The 9,670-nt window shown below is 46.9% G+C and overlaps 1 long non-coding RNA gene across 6 annotated transcripts; it reads right to left on the bottom strand.

Annotated features, from left to right (window-relative positions):
- Window positions 1-230: 230 nt before the first annotated feature.
- On the bottom strand, window positions 231-9,607 carry LOC136150746 (uncharacterized). Of its 6 annotated transcripts, none has more exons than XR_010659922.1 (3): window positions 9,053-9,604; window positions 4,775-8,697; window positions 231-3,774 (listed from the first exon to the last, which is right to left on the bottom strand). It is a non-coding gene; the product is annotated as an uncharacterized lncRNA (long non-coding RNA). The 6 variants fall into 6 exon arrangements; XR_010659926.1 differs by having other exon boundaries at window positions 232-3,774; window positions 4,775-6,509; window positions 7,022-9,607; XR_010659923.1 differs by having other exon boundaries at window positions 232-3,774; window positions 4,775-8,654; window positions 9,053-9,063.
- Between the last annotated feature and the right edge of the window lie 63 nt (window positions 9,608-9,670).

Below are 9,670 nucleotides of genomic sequence, written 5' to 3'. Positions count from 1 at the left end.
TCAAATCTATCCCAGTTTTGCAGGATACAGTTCAAAGGAGTGAGTCTGGAATTGTTAGCTCCCATCTGTAAGAGAGAAAAAAAGCGACCAGCGCCATTTTTCTACCGGAGGCGTCCCTCCCTGCTCTAGATGGGGGTGTAGACAGACATTACACCAAAAGCTTTTCCTTCCTGGTCGGACTTAGTCTGTCCCTTACCGACGCAGGCGTCACACTCGTCCCTCCCGGTTCTACCACCGAGACGGGGTGGGGATGCACCCAGGGTAGACCTGATGGCATCCCTGACTGACGTCCAGCTCTTCACCTCACTTGCCTCTGATGCCACCCAGGGTGCAATCAGAGTAACCTTCCGGAATGCCTCCCAAGCCAAGACCTCTGGGGGACACATTCGTCACCTGAGTGCCTGTGCACGACCCGGAGTATATTCCTGACCACAATAAGACTGATACAAACATGAAACTGAGATGTTCCTTCCAAGAGTCACCACACCGGTATAAGAGCCTCCTCTGCTCCAGTAAGAGCCAGTGTTACCAAAAGAAAAAAACCATTGCAGTTCCAATCCAAGTAACCTTTAACATCAGAGATGCTCTGGGAGTTAGAGCTCCATCTAGCTTCCAAACTTTCCATGCCTAGCGAGGCTAGGCGCTTCCTAACTACCAATCCAAGTTTGAGACCTAGACCACAGTAGAGTAGCAACATAGGTTACAAGTCTCTTGAAAGCCTAAGATCCGAGAGATAAGGTTAGTACTTTTAATTCCCAAGGAGTTATGAAATGGTCAGAGACCGAAAAGTTTGACCGAGAAAAAAGAGTTCGGTCCACATGCTTTGCCCGTTTCTGGTCGGCTCCCAAAGGGGACACTGGTTGCCTCTTGGCATTGGCAGGTCGGTATAAACCCCCGACAAGTTTCTGCCATAAGCCTTATGAGGTCGCCGAGGAAGCGCAGAGCAGGGCCTTTCATTCATTCACACAAGCACACCTTAGAGTTAGTAAAGAACAGCGGAAAACGTGTTCGCTAGGAGAACAAAGAAGTAGAGCTCCAAGCATCCTTACCTTGTCCTGAAGGATCCCGGACGAGCCCTCAAGATGAAAGGTTGTTGCTGAACGATAAGACGCGGGATTCTTGGCCTCCGGAGGAGACGAATTCAATCCGGGGCCAGAGACGAGGCTGGATCGCTCAGAGCTTTTGTGTAATAAAGTTTTATTAAAGTATAAAGGAGATAGAGAAAGCTTCTGACATAGGCATCAGAAGGGGGCAAAAGAGTACCCCCCTCCTAGTCTTTAGCTGTATGGTATATAGTCACTCACAGTCTGTTAATGAAAAGAAAGGAATGTCATAAAATCTAGAATGGCACCAGATAATTCATCCCAGGCCATAAAACTATTGACTTGCACCTTGTACCAACAAATAGTTTCGTTTACATAGATTAGGGGAACAATACCTGAACAAGTAAGTTAGGCCCTTTGGCGGAACCAACTTGAAGATGGAGTCTGGGGTTCATTAACATAGCTTAAGACAACATTTCCATACGAAAAAGAAATGTATTGGTTAACTCAAGGTTTGGGAGTAGTTAGCTTTAGGTGAGACCGGGTGTCATGGCCACACAGAATGTTAGGAGAAACCTCCTTTTAATTTTGTATAGAGAAGGAAAAACAGATCGCTGGTTTGTTCTTTTTGTTATAGCCACGCTTTCCGGGAAACAGACTCACTCAGAAGGACAATGCAGATAGTGGAGTGCAGTTTATTACACCGGCGGGCCCAAGGCAGAGTCACCTCTTAGCCAAGGACCCCGTCCAGCATTTGTGAAAATCTTTTATACCCCATGTGTACGTGTCCAAACCCACCACCTCAATTCCCTTGAGACTTACATAAACAAAGGCAGGGTAAATACAACTACAATAACCCCATCATTCCCGTGTTATGTGTTCAAACAGTCAATAATCAATCAGCCTGCAGTTACATTCCAAACAGTTAATAACCGATAAGCCTGTGCTTACATTCTGATAGATAGTGTCAGGGGTGATTAGTGTCTCTTTTCTCTTAGGCGATGAGTAACCTGGATATGATCTTCAAGGTTCCCCTGTCCGGAGGGGGTCTTATCCTTCCATTGTCGTTCCCACAGGCACTAAGTAGAGAGTTCAGAGTCCACTGGAGAGGCAGCCGAGCACGATCAGCACGGACAGGCCTGAGATGGAGTCCAGGCCCTATGAATTCCTTCTTCATTCCCCCCTCTTGATGCTCTTAGTTTCCATAACGAGCATCATTTATTGAGATATATTGTACCTTAGCCCTCCTGCCACCCATATGAGAGAATGCTATCAACCTCTGGGTTACAAAATTCACAAGACATTATAGGAAGCAGGGCCCACAGAGCAGTATGATTAAGATTACTATAACAACAGTTACAATGGTTTTCTACCAGTCTCCCTTTACCCAGGAGAGAACTGAAGTCCAAAAGGGAATATTTTCATTAGACATGGCTTTCACTTGATTTTTCATATCCTTCAAGGCAGTAGATACATTTTCAGACAGGTCAGGGATATACACACAACATTTAACTTTAATTACGGTGCAAGTCCCTCCTTGGGCTGCTGTGAGTATGTCTAATGCCATCCTATTTTGAATTACTGCCTTCCTCATCTGAATTTGTTTCTCATTCAAAGCTTGAATGGCTTTTGTACTGTCTAAGAGGGCCTGTTTAGTGAAATTAGTTAAGGCCTCTACTTTAACCATGATATCCGTTGTCCCTACAGAGGGTACAAACAAGGCAGCAAGATAGTCATACCATTGGAACACAGATCGTGTCCATTTTGCATGCAGATAAGGCGGGTTTACTGGAGGCTGGTGCAGGCTAGGCTTAATTCTGCCATGGGCGAAAGCAAATCTTAATGTGCAACGCCACACCCAGCCAACTGGTAACCATGGCCATAAGTTAAGCCCACAGAGCCACTGGGTCCCATTGGGGGCTACCCAGCACATTCCAGGATTATATTTCCAGTCGGAAACAGGTCACTGAACAGATTGATTGGGGTGATAGGTAACTTCCAAGATTTGTTTACATTGTTCAGGGGGTAAATAACCCATATATTTTAATTCTTTTGGGTCTAGGGGGTGGTCTCCAAATCTAACTTTCTTTTTTTTTTTTGTTCCCAGCAAATAGTAGCAGGGGTAATCAGCTGTCCTTTCTCAGGAGTCATCCAGAAATGTTCATCCCAGACCTAGTAGTATTGCTCAAGGTACCGGGAGGCCTGTCCCCCTTTTGTAAAGAACACTTCTCCTTTTTATTTTTCACATATGAGGTATAAGCCTTTGTTACTTCTGTAAGGCTGGTGCTCATGTTAAATGTAACCCTATGTCCCTGGCCCATTGATGGCTTCTTTTTACACCAGGAGAGCAAAGACAGGTTATGGCTGGAGAGAGGAACAGAGTGGCGATACCCACCAGGGGAGTCTGTCCATTACTGACAGGGGCATAGCCCCACACACCCAACAGTTGGCAGAGTTGTGGCCCACGAGATGAAGACGTTGTCCTGTGCAGGAGCAGTGGTCAGGTTCAGAATTGCGTTGATGAGGCCGAGCAGCAGGAGTCGTTTACCCAGCTCCATCCTGTAGAGGGCTCGTCCGGGACCTCGTTTTCTTCTTTCTCCTCAGAATGATCTTGGTTTCCCGTGGGTCGGTGGGGTCCTTCTGGGTGGTACACTTGGCGTCCTCCGGGTCAGCGTGGTATGCCTTCTTTGCTCTGGTGTGATGGATCAAGGGACAATACCTGCAACTTTAACTGCAGTAGGGGTAGTTAGAATAACATAAGGGCCCTTTTACCAAAGGGCTAGCAAATCATGTTCCCAATCTTTGACCCATGCTTGGTCACCAAGTGTAAACTCATGAATCTGTTCCCCAAGGGGGAACGGCACCCTTTCTTGTACAAACTTAGTTACCCAATTTATTACCTTACCCAGTTCCATCTGCTGTGAAATCTTATCCCCCCTTACCTGAGGCAAATTTGTTGACACCTGTTTTATTATGGGAGGAGGCCTCCCATACACAATTTCGTATGGAGAATAGCCTTGGGACTGTGGGGTCATCCTGAGTCTGAGCAGAGCCGTCAGAAGCAAGTCCACTCAGGAGCAGTCAGTCTCTTTAAGTGTCTGGTTGGTTCATTCCACTATCTCAGAACTCTGGGCCTATATGCAGTGTGCAGTTTCCATTTGATGTTTAAAGTTTTGCTTACTTGTACTAAATCAGCTGCAAAAGCCGGGCCATTGCCTGATCCAATGCTGGTAGGAAATCCAAATCTGGGAACCATTTTCCTAAGCAGCCACCAGGCTACTTCTGATGCTCTTTCAGTCCAGGTAGGAAAAGTTTTTACCTATCTCAAGAATGCACATACCATGACCAGCAGATAATGGTAGTGTCGGTGAGGTTTCATTTTAGTGAAGTCCACTCCCAGGTGTTCAAGGGGCAGCATGCCTTTCAGGTGAATACCCAGAGGATTTTGTCTGAATACCCGAGAGGCAGCATTAACCTGTGAGCAGACAGCATGGCCTAGGTGGGTCGCTTGGTGTGTTTGGCTTACCAGAGTGTGTGCCAGCTCCTCTGGTACCAATAATTTGTCACCTGACAATTCCCACCATCTCTTTTCAGTCTTGATGGCCCCTTCTGCTCTGGCTAACCCAACAGCTGTTGTCTTTGTTTTATCATGCGAGTGCCATCAGTATATAAGACCCAATTAGGGTCTCGAACCTTGAGCCCTTTTTTAAAACAAACCCCAGATACCTTACCTCCTCTTTGTAGATTGTGCCTTCTCTTTCAACACCCGGTAATCTGCTTTCATCAACAGCTGGAGCAGTGCATTTGTCCCTTTCTAGCATTTTTCCTTGGTCTCAGGCAGCCAGCAGCAGGTCATCTCCATATTGTAGGAGCTGACATCCATACTCTTCCGGATGGAATGAGTTCAGATCAGAAGCCAAGGCTTCCCCAAAGATGGCTGTGGAGTTAGCCTTTGTTATCTGGTGCTCCCGACTGGATCTTCCCATTCAAAGGCAATTATGGGCTGTGATGCTGGGGCGAGGTGTACGCAGAAGAAGGCATCCTTGAGATCTAGGCAAGTGTAAACTTTAGTCCTCGGCGGAAGGAGGCTAAGCAAGGTATAGGGGTTTGGAACAGTGGGCTGTAAAGTCACAGTAGCCTGGTTGACTAGCCTGAGATCTTGTACAGGCCTATAGTCCTGTCCTCCTTCCCTTTTGACTGGCAGGATTGGCGTATTCCAAGCCGACTGGCACTCTACTAGAAGGCCTGCTTGTTTCAATCTATTGATGTAGGGCAATATGCCAGCTCAGGCTCCATCCATAGCGGGTACCGGTGCCCTCTAACTGGGATGGTACCTGGATTGAGTCCCATTATCACTGGGGCGTGATGTTCAGCCAGCCTGGGGGGAGGGGGGGTTGTCTTCCACCCAGACCTCAGGGAACAATTGAGTTAGCTCTCTCATGCTCTTCCGGCCCACCCGGCTCTGCCTTCAGGGGCTCATGCAACCTCCACTCATCTTGGGTTGGCACTGAGAGAGAGGGCAAATAAGTCATAGAGTCCGTCCAGAAGGTGGGCCTCTTCTCAGGGGAGAAAGTCACCTGTGCTCCTAGTTTGGAGAGCTCTCCTCCCAACAGGGGTACTGGGCACTCAGGAATGTCACTTGGTGTCCCCCCTCCATCTGACATTTTCTGGGCTGGCAAAACGATTTAATCATCTCTTCTCCCGACACCCCAGTTACAGCGGTAGTCTTTTTGGACAGTGGTGCCACAGGTTTTGTTACTACCGACAGTTCTGTTCCTGTATCCACCATGAAGTCAATGTTTTGGTCCCCCACTTTTACGGTTACCATGGGCTCTCAGGGACCTGATATCTCTGAGCCCTGGCAGCCCTAGTTAATTTCCAAGTCAGCAAGCCCCACAACTGCGGGAGCTTCCTCTTCCCTCCTTGCCTTAGGGCATTCATTCTTCCAGTGGCCAAAAGCATGCACCGGGCACACTGGTTTGGCTGTAACGGGGACCGGGGCCTCCCTTGGGACCGTTGAAGGACTGTCCTGTCCCTGGGGCAGATGAGGTTTTCTGGAGGGCCCAAGATAGACTTTCCCAGAGCAGCAGCTAGCACTGTAAGTCTCTTGTCTGTTCTCTTTTATTCCCTCCGGCTCTCTGGCAGAGCGCAGTCTCTGCTTAATTCCAACGTCTCCCTCCCCCTCTTGTCAGTACTCACCGGGAGAGGCAGGTATAGCTTGGGCGGTTCGGTTGGAGCCGGATCCTGGCAGTGTTGGCCAGAGGCTTCTGTCACCGGGATCGGAGCCTGCCCAAACGGAGGCTCTACGAACTCCGGGAAAGCTGGCGGAGGAGCAGTGGCTGTTGCAGAAACTTCACCTGGCCCTGGATCGGGCATTAAGGCAGCCTCCGGTCCTGGTGAAGCACTGGGAGGCAGGCGTGTCATTATCCAGCATGGGGGAGGGGTCAGGTCATCCCCGTCCAAATCCTGTAGAATTTCCTTTTTTATCATCAGTCAATTTTTGTGCCATTAATATTTTTCCCTTTCCCTTCTGGATACAGAACCTTGTCCAAGTAGGAGGGTCTTTAGCTAACCCTAGCCATGAGTCAATAGATGGATATTGATCCAGGTGTCCTGGCTCGCCTGTGACTACTGTGTAGACTGCTTCCATTATTTTTAAGTTCACGGTGTTCTCTGGTGGCCATCCTGCTCCCATTGGGGTCCATTCGACCTCACAGAGTATGTGGAGGCAGTTAGGCTTCATCTTCACCCCATAGTCTCCTCCTAATCCCTTCTTTAAATTTTTAATCATGCACTCCAATACAGTTGCCTTAGATTCACTTTCCCCCATCTCGCTTACCTTCTCGGACCTTCTTCTACTTTTCCTTTTCGTTCTGTCTACGAAGTTCTCAGTACCCTATGTACTTCTCATATTTCCACTCAGTGACACTTAAATTGCCATTCTGCCTCCTTTCTAATTGGGGAGAGAAGAGCCTTACCTGCCAGACCCCAGAGGGAGAAGGGGGTTTGGCGTGTCTTCACCTGCCGGTCAGCACAGCTGAACCAGAACATCACATGGTCCGAGACTGTTTCTCCCTTAAAGTCCATTCTGCCTTGGTGGGCTTGATCAGGTGCGGATGAAAACACAGATGGGTTAAATATCTCATGTCCCAGGCCATCTCCGGAAAAGCCAATTCATACTCACTTCTGTATCCCCCTCCTTCTAGCCTAACAATTCCGAGGGGGTCAAGAATTTCACAGCAGACGGGACACCTCCTGGGGGAGGGCAGAATACGAGCATACACGGACCAGTTTCTTATCCTAAGAATCCCCTGGCGATCGCTTGGTAATAATTTTCCCCGAGACGGCGTGGACACACCTCCTAAATGTCCTTCACAAATTTCCTTCTTAAACCCTAGCACGCTCGTCAACCTGTGTACCAAGCAATCGCCACCTGCCTATTCCAGGCTCCTGTGGGTCCCCGCTCCTTCTAGTCCCTCCCAGGGGGGTGATCAGGCCCCCTCTTCCACCCTGCTGGGTGGGCTCCTCCTCACCTGAGCGCTCAGTTCCCCTGCTGCCGTCCACTACCTGCTTACGTGAAAGGTCCGGGCGTTGAAAAGCAGAATCCTTCCAGAGGGGCGAGGCGCCTTCCCCCCTCTAGGAGATTCAAGCTACAAAGCCTCGGGGTGGCCTCAAATGAGACCTGTCTCCTCAAAGCGAGGAGTTTCCCAGCCAACGCACCAAATGTTATAGCCACGCTTTCCGGGAAACAGACTCACTCAGAAGGACAATGCAGATAGTGGAGTGCAGTTTATTACACCGGCGGGCCCAAGGCAGAGTCACCTCTTAGCCAAGGACCCCGTCCAGCATTTGTGAAAATCTTTTATACCCCATGTGTACGTGTCCAAACCCACCACCTCAATTCCCTTGAGACTTACATAAACAAAGGCAGGGTAAATACAACTACAATAACCCCATCATTCCCGTGTTATGTGTTCAAACAGTCAATAATCAATCAGCCTGCAGTTACATTCCAAACAGTTAATAACCGATAAGCCTGTGCTTACATTCTGATAGATAGTGTCAGGGGTGATTAGTGTCTCTTTTCTCTTAGGCGATGAGTAACCTGGATATGATCTTCAAGGTTCCCCTGTCCGGAGGGGGTCTTATCCTTCCATTGTCGTTCCCACAGGCACTAAGCAGAGAGTTCAGAGTCCACTGGAGAGGCAGCCGAGCACGATCAGCACGGACAGGCCTGAGATGGAGTCCAGGCCCTATGAATTCCTTCTTCATTTTCTGCCGGTTAGGAGAGATAAAAATGTCTGGCACTTACAGCCTCATTCCTCCATTTGGAGACCCTTGGCCTTCCCGCCTGTTACTCTCTCAGTCTCATAGTAAGAAAGCCATAAGAAAGATTCTGATTTGAGGCTCTCCATTTTTCTCTTGCTTGCTTTCATTTATTTTTTAAGACCATGGGGGCTTCCCTGGTGGCTCAGCAGGAAAGAAATCTGCCTGCCAATGCAGGAGCCACGGGTTCAATCCCTGGGTTGGGAAGATCCCCTGGTGAAGGAACTGGCAATCCACTCCAGTATTCTTGCCTGGGGAATCCCATGGAGAGAGAAACCTGGTGGGCTACAGTCCACGGGGTTGCAAAGAGTCAGACACGACTTAGTGACTAAATAACAACAAATATACATTAAAACATCATTGTAATTTTTTAATTCTATTTACTTTTTCTTGATCACTAAAACAATAAATTTGCTTTTTAAAAATATTTTTTGCCAAGTAAACTCAGACATTTCCCCCACTCATCAATTTGGAGAATGTTTAGGCCTAAGATAGTCTAGAATATTAGATTAGATGCCCAAACACTATCCTTTTTTTTATTATCTTATATGATAAAAATTACTTAAAAAATCCTTACAATGTAAATTCTTTCTGTTCTGATATTGAAATTATGACAACATAATGATTAGGCTAATTATGATATAGATCACAAATATGAGCTAGTAAATAAATGTCACCCATACCACAGTTCCAGGCATACTCTGATGTCGCTGTAGTTTGAAAAATTTACTTATGAAGTCTTGTTCTGCCAGACACAGGGGCTCCAGTTCACTCAGTACCTGTTCAAAGATCTGAAGAAAACCAAAATGATTCTACAAAGAACTGAACAAAACGCTTAAAATAACATTCCACATTTAATCACTTTTCTGCAGCAACCAGGGAAGCTTTATCTATAATCTTAATAGAATCCCCCAAACAAATACTTCCAAGATTGACAAGACAATGCAGTATTGATGAGGCATAACAGGGTCAGAACATACCTAAAACAAAACTGACAACAATTACTCACTTGGAATCTGGAAAGAGGAACAGAGTGATAAAACTTTATTTAAACAATTTAGCTTCATAAAAGTTGTTTCCTCTTTGTAGTCACTCAAATAACTGGATTGACAATGCAAGCTCTTTATGATTTATAACAAATTTTAATAAAGCTGTTATGTCATTTAATTGATGAATCACATTTCAGTTGCCATTTGACCAGTTATTTTTTTTTTTTTTTTAGATTCAGAAATGGAAAGTAAGACACGGTTAATTAAAAGAGTCAATAGAGCCCAAATCTTTGAACACAATTAAAGCAGTAA

The sequence above is a fragment of the Muntiacus reevesi genome, chromosome 19 (genome assembly GCF_963930625.1).
Source record: "Muntiacus reevesi chromosome 19, mMunRee1.1, whole genome shotgun sequence".
In the NCBI taxonomy this organism is placed as follows: domain Eukaryota; kingdom Metazoa; phylum Chordata; class Mammalia; order Artiodactyla; family Cervidae; genus Muntiacus; species Muntiacus reevesi.
This window is presented reverse-complemented; position numbering and strand designations above follow the sequence as displayed.